This window comes from Otolemur garnettii, unplaced genomic scaffold (assembly GCF_000181295.1).
Source record: "Otolemur garnettii isolate 467f Iridium unplaced genomic scaffold, OtoGar3 scaffold00016, whole genome shotgun sequence".
NCBI classification, from domain to species: domain Eukaryota; kingdom Metazoa; phylum Chordata; class Mammalia; order Primates; family Galagidae; genus Otolemur; species Otolemur garnettii.
Window position 1 is genome coordinate 1,061,160 of NW_003852411.1, and position 1,440 is coordinate 1,062,599.

The window sequence follows — 1,440 nt, forward strand, 5'->3', positions numbered from 1 at the left end:
CTTTTTCAAATCACAAAAAGTATTTGGAACAAAATTTCTTTTAATTTTCATTATTCATACTGTCTCCTTTTGACTATTAGAGTTCAAAGATAAACTTCTGAAAAACACAGGAAGTATCAAAATTAACAAAAAATTAGGAATAAAGGAAAATTTAACAAGTAGATAGGAGGCAACATACGATATGGACAAATCTGTATGATTATTTTAACTTATAAATCCATAATCTGAATGTTAACAATATGAATTTTAATTAATCTAATAAATAACTTAAAAAGTAAAATGTAGAAGATTGCAGTTTTAAAAATAATAAAGTTATTAAAGAATATTCTCTCTCTCCATCCTCCACTCCTTTACTTTAACACACATACATTAAGATGACCAAAAACTGGAAAGACTTAGTACTGGATTAAATCCTATCTGAAAATGAAAACTGTTGCAATTCCATCATTACATAGTACAATTCCCCAAGATAAGAGAAAATGATTAAAAGTCATAAATGAATGATTTTAACACCAAAGCTTGACAAATATAAATACTAAAAGACTTCTAACCAAATTATTATAGACATAAAACAGTATCATTACATATTAAGTGTAATGTATTGAAAGAATAAAATCCATGGCCAATATACTCCTTATCAAGGAATAAATAAAAAATAACTTTTACTTATTTAAGGCAACAGTGAAAAGCAGTAAGGAAACTTTATGCTGCAGAGCTGGGATGCTTTTTGGTTTTATCATAGAGTGACCCTGCTGGGTCACTCCAATGAGGAGGACACTCCAAACAGCTTTCCATTCTTTTTCTTCTGGGCTGGTTAGATTTTTCCTGGGCAGGGGCAGGGTTGGGAGCTGGGGTGGGGAAGATCTAGCAATTTCCTTCCTGAAAAGTATACACTTAGTTACCAGCTCTCTGAAAGCCTAATGGTGATAGGGGAATAAATGATGTACTCACAGTATGTGAACTGCACTTAATTTCCCATTCCTATATGGCACCAATATCTGAGGCTTACCAGTTCAAAGTCAGTTTGGATAAGTTTCTCTAAAAAATAAACCTCTAGTCTTCTGCCAACACATAATTTATTGTGTTGTATGTGAGAGAGAGAGAGAGAGGGATAATCCCATTTTCTGGCAATTTACTAAACAAAGCTTCAACTGATATTCCACACGTACAACCACATTTATCTTTCATTTTCAGAGGGACTGGGTGCCATTACTCCCAAGTATTATAGGTCTATTTGATGGATTTTATTACATTGCTTTTGATATTTCAAGTTTCACTGGGTTTCTTAGTCACTTACGATTTGTGTTGTAGAATTTCATAGCTCAAAATTTTGTTGCTAGTTTCTCCTCTTCAATTCATTTGTTTTTTGGATTTGATTTTTCATATTTTATTATTTTACTTTTCACATATTCACTGTTATTTTAGTGTTCTGATTTCCCC